The sequence below is a fragment of the Hyalella azteca genome, unplaced genomic scaffold, assembly GCF_000764305.2.
Source record: "Hyalella azteca isolate HAZT.00-mixed unplaced genomic scaffold, Hazt_2.0.2 contig10293, whole genome shotgun sequence".
Taxonomy (NCBI): domain Eukaryota; kingdom Metazoa; phylum Arthropoda; class Malacostraca; order Amphipoda; family Hyalellidae; genus Hyalella; species Hyalella azteca.
Genome location: NW_025940338.1, coordinates 47,337 through 68,579, shown reverse-complemented (window position 1 = coordinate 68,579; position 21,243 = coordinate 47,337). Strand labels below are relative to the sequence as shown.

Sequence of the window (21,243 nt, the reverse complement as noted above, 5' to 3'; positions counted from 1 at the left end):
ACTATCGTTTTACATTCTGCAAAAATCTGTTGTCAGATCTGTTTAAATCTGTTTTGTCGAAGATCAACATTCCAAAAAATATTCTGTTGAAATCATCCATACGATTATCCACCACTCAGTGAAAACAATCTATCAAGTGCATATCACTTACCCGCACAAGTCCACGCCCATTGAGAAGTTTTTGATGTTCTGGACGATTTTGAGGAACTCATGGTTGACATTTGTGGACGATATGAGAGCTGAGTAACGCACCTCCCTGTCAATCGTGAGTGAACAGATGGAGTTAAAGGCGAGCACACAATTAAAATACCCAAGTGACCATAGATATTGATTGAATTTTTTTGCTTGTTTTATAGTCAAGTTACAGATCGAACGTTAGTTATTTTCTGCTTCGAATTCAAGTAATGGAGCCAAAGCCCTCTTTCCTGGCTTTCCTTCTTTCCTGGCTGGCAATGTGAACTTCGCGGGTAACCTTGCAGTTCAACCCTGTCAAAATTTTCGTGCCGATTAAGGTCGTTTTAGAGGAACTATATTCGGCTTAGGAGTGAATCAGGAGCAAGTCGGCCACGTAGGGTGTTTTGCTTCTATTCAGCAATCATACGATGAAAGTTAATTTTCGACAATAAGAGAAGATTTCATGCGGAATATGCTCTAAATCAGTTGTTATTTGATCAGTTCGTTGCAATAGGTGCTTCTCAAGTTCTCGTCGGCAGGCGACATTCATCATGACCACGCATTTGTGTGTTCAAGATTTTGGCTGCTGTAGAAATTTTCAACTTTGGGCATGTCGACACGAGCATGTTATTTAAGCTGCTCCTGTTCATATGCTTAAAATTTTAATTTCTATAAATCAACGCGTCAACTGGATTAAGTGTAGTCGGAACTCGAAAGCTCACCATTGCCTAGGATGCTAGCCTACCTAACCAACTGGCAACACTCGACACTACTGGGCAGTGGGCGGGCCAGCTGAGCACGATGGAACAGGTTGCAGAGCGTATACCGATTATTAGCAAATAAGTTAGTTGCTTTTCTTCCGTTCTATCTACTCTATTTCGTTGAATCATCAGGCTTCATTATGGAGTTACATTCAAGTATAAGGATGAATTTGGTTATTTCTGAAGAACTACAAATTATACGAAGATAGATTCAGAAAATTTCCATCGAGCAATATTGAATTGGTATTAGACGTTGAAATTTAGAAATGCTTCTATTCTTCATTTTTCAGCAGTTGCAAGCAGTATTTTCAGACCCCGGTAAAATTTTTTGCTAGACGAATGGTTTCTTCAACCAAATAACTGTTCAGCTTTGGGCATATGTCTGCATTCTTGAGCTTATTGCTCAAGCAGAAGATAGCTTATGAACTATTTATTTTACAAGGAGCCTCTCTGTGAGCAACATATTTGATTTGAGGATTTTCATAACTATCGTTTATTCCGCTATTTATTTGATTGTCTCTCCAGAAATTTAGAGTGCAGTTGATAACTTAGATGCTTGTAAAGGACTACATGTGAAAGTCAATACCAACTGTCATTGCAGCAGCCGACGATGGATGCAGAAAGATCCTCACTTGCTATGAACTGTGAACAACTGAAAGCTGCAATCAAGTTAGTGCCGTATCTAGATTTTGTTAAGATTAACATGTGCTACTCCGTTCTATTGTGTGATCTTTCGTCAATAAACGCAGAAATTCGAGGTTCTTGCAGAACTGTTTGCTCTATAGAAATTTAATGTGACGAAAGAGACATGAAATGAAACGGCAAATAATTCAACGATTATTTTAAACACAACGTTGTTCATTCAGTAGGATACATGGATTTAATAGGAGAAATTGGCTTGACTTGCATCACCTCGAATCAGGGATACCTTTTGATGTATCGATTGAATTTTTTTATTTGCGATTATTGCCCTCATTTCTAACCACGCCATGTCATAAAAGTTTCTAGCTGTAAACGTCTTTGCATGAAATTGAGCCTCTGGTAGACTGCTCGGATCAGGTACCGAATACGCGCGCCCCACGATCGCCCCAAGCTTTACGAGTAATTTCACAAGATTCAATTTCGGCGCTTATTTCGCTACGGCAACCGGAACCTAAAGCGGACATAGAGTTTCTAATTTACCCTGCCATAAGAACTTGGGGCGTCCGTGTGCCAGCGGCTGACAGGTCTTCGAATTTCGATAGGGAATGTGAATGCAGATGCTAACATTCCAATTTGCGTTGGATATGTTAACGAAAGGCTGTGTTTAGCAATTCTCTTTATTTCGTGTTTGGTAATTTTTGCGTATTTTTTGTATCCATGTGAGGTGATGCTCATGTTCAGTGATCAGGATGCGTGTGTAGCGTTATTTACAGACTCGTAGCGATGCTGATTATAACCTATACACGCAAGTGGTCGAAATCAAGCTAAAGAAAGCTGTCGCACCGCTGTAAAAATCTTCGAGAATAATATTGCCAAAAATGTAAAAAAGAACCCGAACATCTTATTAGCGCATTTTCTCATTTACGGGAAAATGCACTATTGTGCTCGCCATGTCCGTCCGTCTGTTCCCCCAATCGTCGCGGTTACTTGACAGAATGCGTGATGACTCGCATAACAAGTATTCAACATCTACACATCATTGACAGTGCAAGGTTACATGTTGTTCAGATAGAAACTTTTAGGATGCACTTTCATTCGTTTGAGCCAAAACTTCGGTTCTGGATCAGCAACGATAATAAGTATATCTTCTGGTATCCAGGTCACGAAGTAACATTTACTTTTTGAAGTCTAAGGCAGGTAGCGAGCCACGCAAGCCATTCATTATTTTATAGGCAACCAACTGCTTGTTTGTTGTTTTTCTCAATTTGCACATAGTCCCGAAGTTAGAAGCGGTCAGTCTTTCTACGTTCATTATGCCACGATATCAATTACTTTGTTGAATTGTTAAGCACTCAAGAGTCTGAATTTAATTTTCATCCAGAGACAAAGTTTGAATAAAGTTCCTTTAAGCTTCATCTGACACGGTAGCGAAATCGTTGCTCTCGTATCCGAAAGTTCGACTTTGTCTTCGTTTCAAATTTAGAGTACTCCCGTTGAAGAGCCGTCTTATGGCATTGCCCTTCTTTTGAGCCAAATGAGCTTCACTTTTTATCATCACCTTGTTAGGGGATCTTTGAGGAAGTTTTCCGTGGATTAGTGAATGCAAGCGACCAGTGTTGTCTGCTATTACAGCACCATTGCATCTGCTTTTGAAGCCGTCTTTTAAACTGAAGTTTATTTTTTTCCACCGGTTAACTTTGCAACTTGACTGAAGAAATTTTCTACTTCGTTTCTACTAACGACTGCTTGGTCATTCACTCTGTTTAGAATCTTCATTATGGCTTGAAAAACTCCTGTTTTTTCAAGATCTGGCAAGTGATTTTGATCATCTGGATTTTTACAAAAATAATTTCCTGTTGTTGAACACATCGTATGATCACTAAAGACGCCAGTGTTCTCGCACACGAACTAACAATGGAAGGTCGTTATTTAGACGTGCTAGCGCTTCAACAACAACCAGCCAGGAGTAGTAAGGGGGAAGAAGGGCAAGAAGGCTGTCTCTCTACCCTCAAAGAAGCCAAGGAAGTGGGTACAGTTAGACGAGGACTAAGCCACTTTACGCGAGCTGATTTATGAGCGTCAAAGAAATCGCACGAAGGATATGACACTTTTAAACATGCTCAGGGCCAGCTTCAAAAGAAAATGGGAAATCTACAATTCAGGAATGATGAAAAAGCACTTTGTTAGAATATTCCTATAAAATAGAGGGTGAATCATATATGACCTTAATACCAATTAATAGAGAATAAATAGTACTACTTCCTTTTGTCTCAAAAATGTAGGTAAGTCGCATCACTCGCATGTTTTATAAACATCGATGTGCAATATTTTACTCTATCATTACTGATGTTATACAAAATTTACATATATTTTGTAACTATAGGGAAATTGTAAGTAAATAGCTGAATGAGCATGAAAAAAATTTAGATTGCTATTTCATTTACGAGCGGAGTTATAGTGACTATATAAGTAGTGGTAGAATCTCTTAGGGATCCAGTCAAGGCTGCCTTGTCAGGATAAAGGTATTTATCAGGGATTTTATAATTAATAGTTAAGGGATTTTTTAAATATGATGTTTCAGACCAGGATAGTGTTTAGGAGTTGCATAAATTTGCGTTTTGGTATACGAATTGATAACATTTCCGGATGCCAGTGTGTACCTATTTCTCTTGTTCCCACTGCATGTTTGCAAGGGGGGTGTCGTAAATGGGTGTCGGGCGTCGTAAAGTAAGCGCTGTTTTTAAATGTCCTGAACATGAATAAATGTTTGCACTCTGAAATATTATAGGTTTGCACTTCCATATTTCATGTCCTTCCACTGTCATTATCCAATTGTCATATTTTGAACTGTTGCGTTTCAATTGTAGGCCAGAATGAATGACGAGTTAAAGTTAAGATTTTGCTTTATTAGTCTGTGACACTTTTGATATACATTCTTACATGGAAGTTACGTTGTATTCAACTCAAAATAATTCTGTTGCAGTGTGGATGAGCCCGAAGAGTAGGGTGTTGAAATATAACGGAAGGGCACTTCATAGATTTAAAATCGGTCGAGAGTAATTTTGAGGTGTATCTTAATGGTTGAATTCTATAGTTTGGAGTGATTGCTTATTTTTTATGGTTTTCGGTGCGCGTTTGCGAATACATGAAATTTATTAAATTAGGTATCTTGACGAGCCTGGTATTTACATGTGGGACATGTAACGAAGATCACGAACCAACATTTCAACAAATGTTCAGATACGCTTCAATGTTAATATATATGACCATGATTGTTGCAATGAAAATATCCTCAACTTTCAGTTTTATGTGGGTAAAAATGCATATATTATTATTAAGCATGTATTTCCAGGTACTTGGACTGTCACGGAGACCCTAAGAACATATTAGTCTCTTGGATGCAAATTTATTATTAAAATATATATTTTAACGAATACGCGTGATGACAACGCGAGTGCGACACTCACTTTTTCGGGCGTGATCACACCTATGCTAATTGCTCACTTGCAGGCGGGGTAGCAGGTGCAGTTGAATATATCGGTGGTTGCCATGTAGGTCACAACTGTCATACACAAACCTGGCGACGAACAAGTAACGAAGAATTCCTAGGCCATTCCATTTTTAGCTATATTTCTGAATTACGTAATGAATGTGCACCAGAGGGTATGCAGTTCGAGGACAGAATAAAGAATGAAAAAGCCAGACTTGACACAATGGTTACAACCCTAATGGTGAATGCTTCCACAAGGCTGTTTGCTGATATCGATATGGATTACTGGTTCTAGCTATATCATGACAATTATGAAAATCTCATATATCGATAAATCTAAAATTACCATGTGGCCTTATAATTCATTCTCACCCTGATAGCGGTCGAAGGATTTGCACTTCCCGAATTTCTTGGCCTTGAACTCGTCCTCCTCGCCGAGAGAGTCGAAGGCGGGGCCCTCGTTGACTGTGCAGTTGCACCAACGCCGGAACTCGCGTTCAAGGCACATCTTATTGCACAGCTACGGGAAGGGGAGGAAATAACTCTGGAAATTCGTCATAAGTTTTATTAACTGGAGGTACTGTTTAACGAAGCATGACCTGAGAAAGATTTTAAACGAAATCATTCTTAAAGATATGAGTTAGATTTCGTTCACATAGCGCCAATCTCTTGGCCATCTAATTTTCATGGTGCAGTATAATAAATTACGGTTGCAGCAAGAAGGTTTACCGCTTCGGAGTAGTCGAACATCAGGGTATTGTTGGTGTCGGAACATTGTCCGTGTGGGGGCCCTATGCGCTGCATCACAGTCTGTGGGATTAGTCATTTCAAAGCAACATAAATAATTTGAGTTTCGAACCATTTGCCGCCATGGATCGGATTTCTGCACTGATTGAATCACCTTCACAAATTAAATCGCAAATATGTTCAGAATACTTCTTATATTATTTCAGTGCTAAACATTAACTGCGGGTACATTTATTTGCTTTATATTACCAGCAATCAATTGATTTATTTTCATCGACTGTTAGAATTTGTTACATATATAAATACTACATATCAATCGATGTTATTGCCTTTACAGTACGTTCACAGCACCCTTGTTACGGATATGGAGTGCGACAGTCCCGCGGCGAGGTTGAAGCCTTCATCGGCCGGGAAGGGCGCCTGCCAAGGCTCATGCAGCACCACGCGCAGCCCCGACCAGGGCGACAGCAGCGACAGGTAGCTCGCCGCGTGCAGGTTCAGCGTCAGGCTCAGGCCGCTCTGGTCGTGTCGGTGTCAAGGAAAATAAAGAAACTTTAATACAACGATATTGAGTATTTAGGTTGGAAACGTGGTAAAAGACGTAAAAAAGACGTGGTTAAGTGTTTTATATGAAGTATGACAAATAGTGAATATGAATAGTGAACTCACACTCGTATACGCACATTCGTATGAATGGTGTGTGCATTTGCGTTGATTTATGTGGCATGATATTTATTTTTATGGTGAATTCTGAGATCTGGGCGGCACAGTCCACGACCACTTAGGATGCGCCGCCGAAATTCGTCCTTCCGTACCGGGAGTACAACATTATTTATAATCAACTCGAGCACCTGAGCCGGCGACGAGCGTAAATGCTTTGCTGTCCTTGGCTTGAAGCTTCGGTATAAGGTGGTGGACACAAAAGGAGTTCATATTGAATTATGATCATTTTCTTAATATATATGCATATTTTGGAATACTGCTACGTGTATTGAAATATATCTATCCTATCACATAGTACGGAATGTATAAAACATGCTTTCTACCCTGAGGTAATGCTCACGCTTATTAGTTTTGTATCCTCTGAAGAATAGTTCATTTCTCTGGTTTCTGCTGATACACTTTCCACGGTTTGTTTTCTTCCTAATATCTTTTCTTCTCAGAAATACTAATCGAAACTTCTGAATTAAGCTTTAAAATTTAAATTGATGAAAATCGGTTATAGAGTATTGAGAATTCACCGTAAAAAATGTAATTCACAGCCGTTTATTATTTACACTTTTATCATTTTAGATATAATGTTGATTTACAATTATGGACAATTTGTTTATGTAGAATAGTGAATGAGCTTTAAAAAGTAAGCAATTTCGATTCGATCAATTAAGTAATATATGAAATTCAAATAATTCTGTTCTGTTAAATGGAAAACAGAAGTTGATGAAAATTATTGTACTAAAGTTTTCAAATTTAATTTCTAACGTAAAAACGTCCACTCATCATCACTGACCTGCGGTCCTGTTTTATACGAAGCTCTGGGCTTGAAGTTCTTTCTGCGGTCTTCGATGCTGACGTTGGGGCTGGATTCTCTGGCGAGGTGTGGGCTGTTGAACGTGTAGCAAACTCCCATATCCTTCGTCGTGTACGGGTGAAATAGTCTGAAAATGTCCAGGCGAAATAAAAAAGCCATTATTGCCATTACTATTCCCCAAACTCTAACGAAAATTGTGAATGATACCATAAAATGGTATGGTATCACGGACATAAGATTTTTGTAGAAATCTCTGGCAAAGAAAGGAATCTCTTGCAGTGGACTGTTGCAGCCTGCCAAGGACTGTTATCGAACAACGTGGGTTCACATTGCCTAGAAGAAAACGCAAATCGAGCATCAGAGCAGTTCCCGGATGATCGCTTCTATGGCCTCCATTTTAAATTATGGTCAGAATGATAGGCTGCATGCAGAAGCAGGGTCTGTGGTTCCTTTATTTAATTACGAGATTAATAATTACTTTAATTATTGATTAAAGAAGTCGCAGCTATTCAAAGTTAACTATGTTTATATAAAAACAATAAATATCATTGAAAACAGTGTAAATAATTCAAACTTTTACGTTGAAAAGATATTGTTTCTCATTTTTCATTCGCCCAATTTCCCAAGTGCAGTTGTTTTTGTTAGATGAGAAAGGGAGAGTCATCTTCGTAAAAATTTTTCTTGTTGGCTGTTTTGGTTAGTAGAGATGCTCAAAGGTGTTCAAAATGTGAATGAGTAATTTCATTTTTCAATACACTAGTGCAAGTAGCATACAAAGATCGAGTGAAGGTCGCAAAAGAGCAACTCGTTATTAAGTAATTGAATATTCAAAAGAGTGATAAAATGAACCAATGAGTATAATGGGTAAAATTAAATTTTTTTAAGGGAGTTTTATGATCGCTTACTTTATCCTCACAGCCTATATCAGCTAAGAGCGAAAGTAAAAGTCAATGCTTCTGAATAGATCGAAAATTATTTAAACCCGTTACAAAAAGTCGCAGATTGATATGAAACGAGCAAGAATGTTCTGAAATTGAAATGTCTAAGAAATACTTAAGGATGGAAATTAAAATGAATCTCCCCTCCAAAAACTTTTTTATTAACCGACCGATCATCCTGAAACTTCATACACACATGTAAAACACTAATACAAGCACATTTTGTTCGTATAATTTTTTTGAGTAATGAAAGAAACGCAAAGAAAATATCCTCTTTTGGTTTACGTGCTACATGCAACAGTGGAAGACATATTACTCGATTCGTAATGCAAATAAATATATAATGACGCTAGAAGCCTTCTTTCTGATTTTGTTTTACTTTTCTTGGATGAATTTTTCTGTTTTCCCCTCCACCAAGTTCTTTATTATTTTTAAAGCATATATTATATATTGTAGAAATTTTTGATTTGTATTAGGTATACTATAATCCAAACAATGAATAAATCAGAAAAAACTACCATAGTTATTAGATATTCGCTTCACGAATCAAATGATATGCCTCTCTATGTTGTAGCTCATAAAAAGAAGCTCATGTAACACCATTGTTCAAAAAAGGTGAGAAATGTAGCCGCGGTAACTATCGCTCTGTCAGTCTGACAAGTGTTGTTTGTAAGGTAATGCAATCTGTTGTGAGGGATAGGATTAGGTATCGATCCCTTGACTGTTATCGGGCATCTTCTATCAGATTGTCAACGTGGTTTTATTGCCGGTAGATCCTGCACCACTAACCTCTTGTCTACTCTGAACGAATGGACCCGCCTGCTGGAAGAAAGGGAGCCAGTCGATGCAATGTACCTCGATTTTGCCAAAGTATTTGGCAGTGTTCTTCATGAGCGGCTGTTGCGTAAAGTGAAGTCTTTGGGAATAGAGGGAAATGTACTCCAATGGATCAGAGATTTTCCAGTAGGTAGACGACAACGTGTCAGTATTTACGGAACCGTATCAGACTGGGCATCAGTGCGCAGTGGCGTGCCACAAGGAAGCGTTCTTGGGCCTATTTTGTTCGTTGCTTTTATAAACGATCTGCCAGAAGCAGTGTCAGGCGTGTGCTCCATGTAGGCCGACGACAAAAAAGTTTATAATACAGTGAAGGATGCGCCAAACAAAGTGCAATTGCAAGATGATCTTGACAGTTCAGTTAACTGGGCTGATAAGTGGCGGCTGCGTTTTAATGACGACAAGTGTAAAGTACTTCACCTCGGGAAGAAAAATGAACAGCATGATTATAGTATGAGAAGACATGATTGCAACGTGAGAAGGATGATTGAAAAGTCTAGCGTGGAAAAAGATTTGGGAGTTTATGTCGACATGGAGCTGAAATTGTCTAAACATGTTGAAACGCAAGCTAATAAATCCAACAAACTTCTTGTGCTGTTTAGTATTCTTACGAGTCCCTATAGGTGCAGAAGCAATGAAGCGGTTGTTGGTTGCTGTCGTGCGCTCGAACCTAGAGTTTGGAAAAGCCGTGTGGTCACCGAGACTTGAAAAGGACAAAAATTTAATAGAGAATGTTCAAAGACGTGCAACAATGATAATTCCAGGCTTGAAGGGCAAGACCTATGAAGAAAGATTATGAAGCTTCCAATCCTCTGTTATCGACGTCTGCGTGGGGACCACAATGAAATATACAATTATACTCATGGTTTATACAAAGTCCCAGAAAGATTCCTAGAATTTGAAACAAGAACCAACACCAGGGGCCACGACTATAAACTAAAAAAACTGCGCTGCAACTTCTCCACGCGACAACATTTCTCCTCGCTTCGAATCACAGACATGTAGAAAAGCCTCCCCGATGACATCGTTGACGTTCCGAGTATAAACGCGTTTATGAACAGACTAGATATAGCTATGGAAAAGTATATGCTCAGACTTTGAATACCTAGCACCATATCGAACCCGGTGGAAGACTAGTAGCTACTTCAAACTATCGTCAGTCTTGAAAAATTCCTGTCAAAGGACATGCTTATGGACCTTCTGTGAAGAAGTCACGAAAAGTACAAGAATCGGCGACAGGCCTCATCAAGCCTACTCTTCAGCGCCGACATCACTATGTTATGTTATTTACGTTATCTTATGTTATGTTAATTATGTCATGTTGTGTTATGTTATGTTATGTTATGTTATGTTATGTTATGTTATGTTATGTTATGTTATGTTATGTTATGTTATGTTATGTTATGTTATGTCATGTTATGTTATATCATGTTATGTTATAAATATGAAGAGGAAATATATTTTTAAATAGTCGTAAAATATGAATTTTAATTTTCCAAGAGAGGCAAAAAAGTGAAACTGGTCCAAAAAGAATTCAAAAATAAAAAAAGTTTGTACTGTATCTCCGACTTTCCCATCGCCAATTACTCGTAATGAGTAATTAATTACGTAATTACATCGCCAATTACTCGTAATTACCGAGCATCATGCGCTGCAGGGTTTATCGTGGTTTAGTTTAAGGAAAAATTTTCTAGAGACAACTTTTTACAAATTATAAAAAATATGTTTATTTTTCATAAGTCAGAAGCTTCCCCTCGTATAAACTAATGTATACATATATATGCGGCTCTTTGCGTTGGAGGTGCTTTTTTATAGCTACAAAATGAGATCAGAAAGCGAAAAATTAACTTGTTCAATTTTTGGGGTTAGACCCTCTCCTTAAGAGGGGAGGTTAGACCCTCCCCTTCTAGCAGTTGCATCATTACTTTTAATTACAATATTAATTGTAATTGCAACATTACTTGTAATTGCAACAATACTTTTGATTGCAACATTACATGTAATTGCAATATTAGTTCTCCTTGTAACTTAAGCAGTAGTTTTTATTGCAAGATTTCTTGTAATTGCAACATTTCTTGTAATTGCAACATTGCTTGTAATTGCAACATTGCTTGTAATTGCAACATTTCTTGTAATTGCAACATTGCTTGAAATTGTACTTGTAATTGCAACCTTAGGTACTTGTAATTGCAACATTAGGTACTTGTAATTGCAACATTTCTTGTAATTGCAACATTGCTTGAAATTGTACTTGTAATTGCAACATTAGGTACTTGTAATTGCAACATTTCTTGTAATTGCAACATTACAACAGTACAATTACAACAGTATTTGTAATCGCAACATTATTTGTAAAAAATGCATCATAACAATACATGTAAACGCAAAATTAGTTGTAATTGCAACATTAGTTGTAATTGCAACATTACTGGTAAATGCAACTTTACTTGTAACTGCAACAGTACTTGAAATTGCAACAATCCTTGTAATTACAACATTACTTGTAATTGCAACAATACTTGTAATTGCAACATTACCTGTAATTGCAACATTACCTGTAATTGCAACATAACTTGTAATTGCAATATTATTTGTAAATGCAGCATTAAATTTAATTGCAAAATTACTTGTAATTGCAATGGACGTTGTCGATGCTGCACACTTGGATGAAGTCTTCTCGTTTCCTCGCCGTCTTCTCGGCCACGTCAGGGTCGGGGGCGAAGCGCCCCCTGAGGTCCGACAAGTCGAACGTGCGGCTGCGGCTTACGAGAGCTTCTAGTCCCTTCTCAGTCATCTCATTTTTTTCCAATTCCTGCCATATATCTGAAATTTATGAAAAGACGATACACATTTTTACACAGAATTCAAAAGCCACATGAATTTGGCAACATCTTCAACATCACCAATTTTTCGATGCTGTTTTTCATGAAGTCCGTAATGTGTTTTCGAATTTTCAAGTTCATTTGATTTAGAAAATAAATGATGCAATTCACTCACCCTTAAAAGAGAACAACCATCCTGGATCACAGGAAATCTGCACATACTCAGTTTTGATGAAGCGGATCTCCTTGAAAACTGTACATTATAACAAATTGCGATTCAGAAACAAGTCTTATTAAGCTCGAAGGGTAACGAAAAAAATGTCACATCAATAAAAAATTGATATGAAAATTTTCAAAAATTTCATTTCAATAAGCAGTGGTTCCGACAATAAACAATGAATCCCGAATAAACCAGCAAATTTTTTATCGGTTTAGTAAGATATTGTCAGTAGGCATGACTCAAAGCGTATTGTTGGCATGAAGTAGTGACCTCAAAAATACGACCAGAAATAGATTGCGCTCATTATGAATGCTCGTATTATTCATGTAAAGCGCGATTTTACCGACGCGCTTTTAAATTAATAACGAGCTAAGGTTGTTGTCTTCCATCTGTCGTTCGAAGTCGCATAAAGCCAATAAAATTTATGAATGTGGTAAACCATAATAACTTTGAGAAGATATGAATTTTGGCTACAACTAATGATTAATTATTAAAAGCATAATTTCTTACGACAAATCGTGTCTTACCCTAGAAATTTTACAAAATTTTTCTCCAAAAATGGTTACGAAAATCGAATATAGTTAATGTCTAGCCTAACAAAGTGAAATCCAACCAGGCTACCAACCTGTATTGATGCCAGTGTAGTTTCCTAGAACGTCCTCATAAACTTCTGTGTTGCAAGCTCGGTTGTATCGAACGGTGACAGCCTTTGCATTCCACAGCTCTAATAAATGCAATGGAAAAGAGACTCCAGTGTTATGTTCATATTAGTGAAAAAAATTACAAGGCAATCACAGAGTATAAGTTTATAGCAGAACATTTCGAAGGCCTAGCAACATGCAGGTACAAATTTTTCCATGATACTTTCATTTGATCTTCACTAAAATGAAAGCGACCGAAACACAAATAACAATTTTGCTGTTCTAATTTTGAGGGAGAGCACCCATTTCAAATTCGCTAGTAAAAAAATGTACTCCAGCAAGTGGACAGAATGTATAATCACCAATAAACTTGCCTGCGCAAACCTATCTTTCAAGTTCATCATGTGGCCCTTTATGCCTATGGCTCCAATCTTCATTGGACATATTACATGAAATTATGAACTGCGAAGTCCGTTGAAGCACAACTCACCAATTTGCGGACACAACTTCAGATCCCCAACAACTCTGACCAGTTCGCTGGTGACGTAGCTTTTAGTGCCATTATCAGTGGCAAATTTGGAGGTGTTCAGGGGCTCGTGCATCATTTGATACTGGTAGATGAAGCTGCACTTCAGCCTCATCAACGCATCGTTTATGTGCATTAGCGTAGACTCGTCTGAAGATTAATTATGACACGATTAATTTAGAAGAAATAGAATAGGCATAAATAAGTATAGTTGTTAAATTAGCAAGACCTTCGACTTTACCTGCGGGCTCGGCAGTTGAACTTTGAGTCTGTGAAAGGAGAGTCGTTGATGTTGTGGATGCTTGCGCTGTGCCAGTCGAGAACTCGGTGGTGGAGCTGTCATTGTTGGTACCGTTGCTCTTGTCGTCGTTTTCGTTAACTATCACAAAGTCGCAAAAGTCTTCGCATATTCCTGTAAATCAATTCGTAAAATACAGTTAATTTAGCATATGAAGGATTTGTGTACGGTAATAGCTTTCTGATCCTTACATCAATCAAGGCTCTCATAATCATACATAAACGTATGTGTAGCCTGTAGGTGAATGAAAATAGAAAATCTACATATTTTACTTTGGTAGGTATTATGCAAAAAAGTTGTAGTGAAATTTTCAATCACATAAGCTGCCCTTATCTGATGAGTTTATATTCCCACATCAACATTCTCACCAACTGCCAGTGGATCATCGCTAACATTTTTAAGGCCGGTACATTCTGAAAGCAAATTCAGGATAAAAATAAATCAATTAACTTCTTAAATAATTGAATTTTTAAATGAACTCAAAATAAAATGTACTAAATCAGCAAGAAATATTACGTGATTTTTTTACTTGATTGAGGTGAGTAAAAATTACGAATTAACAGAGATTCGCAAAAAATAAAGTTGACTCTTATTGAGATAAATTCAGATCATCATTTCTTGCTACAATAATGCCTGATGATAAAGTCGCATTAGACATTCCACTAAAAATGCGAATTGTGTATTCCATTGATGTTATTTTTAAAGTTTAACAATTAAGAGCTACTTAATTTGCAGTTACAATAAATGCTGATAAAACTTATTCTAATCTTACAGTATAATAAAAGAATACATTGGTGGGCTCTAGTGCGCGAACAGGCTTAAGGTAATTATTATTATTGTGTACGAAATTAAGAGGTATTCTTTTATATGTTACCTCTCGAATGAATAGGAATCTATTTTTTAGTTCCTTGAGTGAATAATTGGTTGATCATAATCAATAATAATTTCAAAATCGTTCACTTGCGACAGTGTTCTGTTCCTGGACGCCGATGAAGGCGCCATAGACGGAGTCGTTGCGGAGAGCGTCTTCGTTGTTGATGGGGTTCAGGCTGCATAGAGTCACCGCTGGAAACTGGGCCGGGCGCTCCGTTTGCAGCTGAAATTATAAAATTTAATTTGGCGAGCAGTAGGCAATCCTGGCATCCCGCAGCCCCCTTGGGGCTCATATCAAATTGAGATTTGATATGAGCCCGACTCTGCACCAGGTGCTGACCATGACTCGGGGAGCACGTGAATCAGCCTCTCATCTTCGTTTCGGCCGAACTTGAAGTGCAGCTTTTAAGCACCTATATAGCAAGCTCAACCTGACTTTGACTCAGCCACTCTTAAAATTCCTCCTGCAACTTTTTTCATAAGTAATTCCAGGGGAAGCGCTTTATTGTAGAATGATAGCTGCCGGTTATTATCACACTAGTAGTCCAGCCACGACCAGCGCAGCATTGTCACACTGGATGCAACAGAAATACCAAACGTTCCTAAAATATAGATATTCTGAACGTCCCACCTGAACCGCCACAGCTTTAGGGTACTGGATGTACTCATTGTAGGTGTCGTTGCACTGCATGATGCTGTACACCGAGCACAGAATGAAGAACGTCAACCACACCAGCCGACGCAACCAATGACGGGCGCTGAAACAACGTACCTACTGTGACACTCATCATATATTCAGAAAATTTATGCGTCGATTGACCTTGGTCGAAAACTTTCAGTCAATCTGTAGTCTTCGTATGAAATTCATATAATACACTAAAATGCTTCTAGTTACCCGCATGTCTGGCCTATGCCATCCAAAGTGACGGTTTCCAGGAACTCTTTGGTGCGGGTCTTCACCTTCGTCCAGCGGGTCTCTGGCTCGACCTGCGCCTCGAAGTCCCACGGCGGTTGTTCCCATGAATCTTCGTCGCTGATCGAGAGGAATTATGGCCGCATTTTTCAGAATGGCTTTAAGAACATTATGTTTAAATAATACCTGTAGATTATTTCATAGCAAAAGATAATGAATAAGTAATTTAGAATAATATAAGGTTGTTTAAAATGTGAACAACCACGCACAACTCATTGCCAGTTTTCTAACTTCTGAAAAGTTGCATAACCATTCAAGTCGCACAATCAGTTACAAGGTCGAGTTACAACACTTCCGTTGACCTCATGAATATTAACGGAATGCTTTGAATATAAATCCTGTGATACTTCATGATTATAGATATACAAATTTCAAATACAGCCAAAAACTTCGAAAAAACCAGTGCTCCCTGAGACCCAATGCTACCAGTGACCTTGTGTTACCCGAGACCCAAGGTTATTGAGACCCATTTCTATAAGCGACTCAGTGTTACCCGAGACCCAGCTTTATTAGAGACCCATATCTACCCGCAACCTAGTGTCACCCTGCAGCTCATTCTAGCCTGAAGCCTATTGCCAACTGTATCCCAGTGCAACATTAAATCCCAGTGCCTCAATTGTTATCATTAATAGACAGTTTTTAGTTCTTCAGAACTTTGTATAAAAAAATTGTTACGGAATTATTACAGAGAGAATTGATCACTCCAATGAAATTACCGCTCTTAAATTATCAAATTATCATGATTGTTCTTTGTGCACAAAATTATTTGTGCTAATAAACTTGCCTCTTCTACGGTAGTAAAATTAGGAAGCGGTCCCTGATGGGTTGTTTACACCGGTAGACTCCTGCGTTTGGATCTTTCTTCCATTCGAGACAAGACGAGACGAGACAAGCAGCTTTGTCCCGGTTCGCAATAAAAACCGGGACAACTTTCAGCACTCAGTGGAAATTACGGGACGATACCGAAACAAGACGTCCCGGTTGAAATAGGTTTAAAATTTCCCGGAATTTATATCTTTTATAATGGGACATAACGAGACGAACCACTTAACGATGGGATGTAGACTTTGTTTTTAGTTTACAGACTTGCATAATAACTTGAGACGTACTCATTGACAATTCCGATTGTGGGCTCGGCAATTTTGCTACATATCGTGATTTACATGGCACTTATACTTGACAAAAAAATCAAAATTATAATGAAAATTTGCATATTTTTTTATTTTACACTTCCAATGTTGACTGTAATGCACATTAAATATATATTTTCATGATGAAGAATAAAGAAAAATCTTCAATGACAAAGTCTATACTTTAATTGAGTTTCCGCTAGTTAAGGTCCATCAGTTGGAGCACTAGCTAGATGGTCCAGCAACAGGGTCTCGAGTGACTGCCCTTGCATTGGGTTTATTTCCATTTGATATCTTGAAATAAGAAGTGTAACACTTGCACCTGCTATATGATATTTTGTAGTGGCAGAGGTTCTGGAGGATGTGTTCCCATCATTAGCCTTGTAAATATTGCCACATAGTTTACATCGGCTGCTGGTCTGGCTTAGACCTCTGTCATCATTAGTTTCACCGGCTTTGGGCTCCTAAAAAATTTCCACATGCTGCCTTTGACTCTTTGGCATCTTGCACAGCAGAGAAAATAGAACCATTCCACAGTCTTCTAATTGTCTGTCTAATAGACAATGTGATTGTGTCCCTAACTCGCGATGAGCGCCTGAACTCGTATGGAACGCGTACTGAACTCGTACAATTCTCGCGGAAGGCGCGGTTAGTGGCTAGACTGCGACATCATTCATTCAATATTCAGCCATAAACATCGCCAAATCTGCCCACTAATTTAACTGCCAAATTAGTTTGGCAGCCAAATGTCGCCACATCTGCACATGACCTTCAACTGCTCATTAACAATCAGGTTTACTTGTTATTCCGTAATCCACTCGCTTAGAACGTCTCGTTTCATCTCGAATATATTCAAGGTGTGTCTCGTATCGTTACGTTAATTTTTGTTTCATTTCTACTTGTCTCGTATCGTTTCATAATTTCCGGGACACAAGTTTTAAAGTCCGGGACACGAGTCTTGTCAGGGTTCATACGTTTATTCCGGGACAAATGTAACCCTCTCTCCCGTTATTTTGTCCCGGTAATTTCTCGTCTTGTCCCGTGTGTCCCGGTTCATTTCGAGAAAATTATTCCGAGACGGAGGAGTCATTTTACACGTGCTTGTATGTACATTGTTAGGTTTTAATAACATTAATACAAAATTTTACATTAAAATTATTGAGATTGTATTGTGATACATTGTAATTTTGCGGACGAAGTATGGAGTGCGATTTCAAACACGCGATTCTCGGAACAGACATAAAGCGCGTCTTGAGCAAGAAGGCTTTGCAGGTTTTCAGACGAGTCTGCAAATGAAATACGAAAAGCTGCAACTCACGATCGCCTCACAGTTTTTGGAACTAACAGATCACCTCACGCCTTCCTTTAAATGTGTCAATATATTTATCCTTCACACGGCGGATCGCTTGTCCCGGCCCGAGCGATGATGGAATTCATCGATTAAGCTATTGAAAATATTACTTGATCATTATTTCCGTATGCTGCACGTGACTTTGTTTTATAGCTGCAAAGCTTTCGACATACGGGCTCGCAAAGAAAATTATTGCTGCAGTTACCCGTGTAAATTTTTGTACATTTAATATTAACATGAATATTTTGTATTCATACGAATAGATAAGCGCGTTAAACACATCAATACTTTGCTGACAAAAGCACAATAAATTCATTCCTCTTAAATTGCTTTATCATTGCGTGAACTTAGTGCCAACTATTGAAATAAAGTGGATGGGAAATCTAGGGCTAGGCTGGCCGTTCCTGAATCACTGACTCACATCGTGTTTGAAAGGTTCAATAGAACTTTAATGCTCCTGTAACTATGCTCATATAGTCTGTTTGGTTTAGTAGAACATTTTTAGATTTTCCTCAGCCAATGCAAAATAGTCAGGCATATGCTTAACGCGAGTAGCGACTTCAGTTTATTTCTAGTAAACAATATTCCCTCGTTTACTATCAACCGTTTCTAGCCATGCGGGGCATATGTATATCGCCAAGTCTTCACGAAATCTCCTCGTATTGCTAGAGCTTTGAACTAGCATATTAACATATTAACTAGATAAAGCAGCTTAATTTGGTGTCTGAACAAAAATCTGGTTCAAATTAATCATTTCACGGTGAGGTAAACATATACCAGGAAGCCAATTAAAGACTTTTCTCATCCCAGCATCAATGCTGCTTTCGTTAAGACATTGATAACTTGCATTGACAGATCTACTGATTGAGAGATGTTTCGTAAATACTAGAATTCAAATGGAAATTGACGCTAAATATCATTAAAAATACATTTTTGCATTAAAAAACTGAAGCCGCAAATTATTTCCAAAATCTTTTCATAACAAATGATCGAATTACTTCGCATGTATAGAGCAAATGTGTCCGAATTCTCGCCATTTTCAATATTTTTTCACTTAGAAATTATAATAAAGAGTGAAATATGAATGAAACAATCCAGACAATGAAACTGCAATCAAAAACAATGAGTCAATCGATACATGATAACTTTTCGGGAATTATACAGATTATATTTCTAATTCCAGGCTTGAATTGCGTATGATTGACTGGATTGCCATTTTTTCTTATCAAGGGAAGACATCAGCATTTTCCGATGATAGAATGCTATCAGTTCTCTTTTTAATTTCTTAGGTAGTTAATTCTACTAATTATATGGTACGAACAACAAAAATCCATCCCACGTGGGTATGGCATGGATGAATAATATTCTTCATGGTTCCTCTTCCATGTCAACAAGTCTTCAGAAAAAATAAAATCCGGCTATCGATATAACTCTATTAAGTTTCAGAGCATGCAGAATAACGTCATCAAAATGACATGTTTAAAAGCTTAGACATTTGAGATTAATTTCGTTTCATGGGGAATATCTCGTGTCCATTATTCTCCTATTCTGCCCTCTTGCCCCTCATAATGAGAGTAATACATTCCATTCGGAAGCAACGTTATAAATCAGCACAGCAAACCTTATTAGAACTTAATTGATATTCTAAAGCCCGTCCCATCTGATTATAGGTGCTCATTCTTAACCATGTATAGTTCTTAGACCCAAATAGTTCATAGCGCTTAGCAGTTCTCAGTACCATGCATATAATTTTTAGTGTCAAAGAAATTCTAATAAAGAACCCATGTATATATAGTTCTTAGTGCCCAATGCAATTATTGGTACCTATGTAGTTCTTCTCACTCGCGTAGTTTTAATACTCATTTATTTCTCATTACCCCTTTAGTTCTAAGTACCAATGTAGTTCTTAGTAACCATGTAGTTCTTTGTATCAAGACTGTTCTTAAATACCCTTGCAGCTCTTTAGCAGTGAACTTGTACGTGTTGCTGATGCATTTAGTTATTATTAATGCCATTAATTTTCACGCTTGAGTAGATAATGACCACTGTAGATCACCTTCATGATACCATTAACATACTAATAGAAAAGTCTATAGTATAAGGATGTTTTATGTTGTTCGATCGTTCACAACAACCAGGCTGAAAACTGTACAAATTTCTTTATATTTTCGTGATTGTAAGTAATCAATCAACGTTATTATTCGTTGTTCAACTCTCTTGATTCATGGCAATCGATCTTAAATACAAGTCGAGGGAATAAATTTATACCTACGCGCCTTCCCTCCTGTAAATTCAGAGAATAAGAAAATCATAATTTAAACAGTGTTGAGTTATTATTACCTCACTATTGCAATTTTTTCCCAATTTTGGCATTTGAAATATTCAGTTCAAACCTCATTGACATTTCATTGCTACTCAAAAATGTTAACTTAAATAATATGCGTTTAAAAATTACTTTTCAAAGACAAAGAGGCCAGTATCTCCGATGTTGCACCAGTACAATGAATTTTGTAATTTTATTTTTAAGTTATAAACAAATTGTTTATTCTGTTAATTGATTCATGCATTGTCTCCAATTTTACGAAGGTTTGCAAAATTTCAGATCGATCGGACAGGTAGAAGTGTGGTAAATATTTATTATTAGAATTGTAGCAGACAAAATTATTTTTCAATTTTTTATATTGAAAAAAGTTTAATTTTTATATTTTTGTTTAATTCTGTCAAGTGATTCATGCATTGTCTAAAGAAGCAAGGGTCTCCGATGTTACACATGTACAAATTACAATGAATTTCTTATTTTATTTTTAAATATTTTTAAGAATCGATTTTTTGTATTTTTTAAGATTAAAAAAACTAAAATTTTTGAATTATTTATTCTGTCAATTGATTCATGCATTGTCTCCGACTTTACGCAAGTATGTATAATTTCAGATCGATTGGACAGGTAGAAGTGTGTTAAATATCGAATACCAGATTTGTAGCAGACAAGCAAACAACAACAAGTGAAGTTGAAGAGAAGTGTAATAATATGCGTTAAAAAATTACTTTTTAAAGACAACACTTCTAAAGAGGCCAGTGTCTGCGATATTACACATGTACAATGAATATTTTTGAATTCTTATTTTATATTTTTATTTAAAAATATTAAAATTTATATTTACTTAATGAGTTAAAATTTTTTATTTATCAAATTATTTATTTTGTCAATTGATTCAAGCATTGTCACCGACTTAGCGCAAGTGTGCAAAATTTCAGATTGATTTGACAGGTAGAAGTGTGTTAAATATCGATT

The 21,243-nt window shown here is 37.3% G+C and overlaps 1 long non-coding RNA gene across 1 annotated transcript; it reads right to left on the bottom strand.

Annotated features, from left to right (window-relative positions):
- Window positions 1-6,285: 6,285 nt before the first annotated feature.
- LOC108678057 lies at window positions 6,286-11,808 on the bottom strand. Its single transcript, XR_007156923.1, has 3 exons — window positions 11,745-11,808; window positions 7,322-7,469; window positions 6,286-6,333 (listed from the first exon to the last, which is right to left on the bottom strand). It is a non-coding gene; the product is annotated as an uncharacterized LOC108678057 (long non-coding RNA).
- Window positions 11,809-21,243: the final 9,435 nt, after the last annotated feature.